Raw genomic sequence first — 571 nt, 5'->3', positions numbered from 1 at the left:
CTCATCATCATCCTCATCCTATCCTCATCCTCATCCTATCTTCATCCTCATCCTCATCCTCATCATATCCTCGGCTTCATCCTCATCCTATCCTCATCTTCATCCTCATCATCATGCTCTTCCTCATCCTCATCCTCATCCTCCTCCCCATCCTCATCCTATCCTCCTCCTCATCCTAGTCCTACCCTCATCCTAATCCTCATCCTCATCCCATCTTCATCCTCATCCTCTTCCTCATCCCATCTTCGTCCTCACCCTCATCCTATCGTCATCCTCATCTTATCCTCCTCCTCATCTTCATCCTCATCCTCCTCCTCCTCCTCCAACTCCTCACCATATCCTCATCCTATCCTCATCCTCATCCTCATCCTCCTCCTCCTCCTCATCCTCATCCTCATCCTATCCTTCTCCTCATCCTCATCTTATGCTCATTCTCATCCTCATCCTCCTCCACCTCCTCCTCCTCATCCTATCCTCATCCTCTTCCTTATCCTATCTTCATCCCAATCCTCATCCTATCCTCATCCTCATCCTCATCCTCATCATATCCTCATCCTCATCCTATCCTCTT

Source organism: Lupinus angustifolius, unplaced genomic scaffold (assembly GCF_001865875.1).
Source record: "Lupinus angustifolius cultivar Tanjil unplaced genomic scaffold, LupAngTanjil_v1.0 Scaffold_400, whole genome shotgun sequence".
In the NCBI taxonomy this organism is placed as follows: domain Eukaryota; kingdom Viridiplantae; phylum Streptophyta; class Magnoliopsida; order Fabales; family Fabaceae; genus Lupinus; species Lupinus angustifolius.
The sequence above is the reverse complement of the archived record's forward strand: the minus strand, read 5'-3'. Positions refer to the sequence as shown.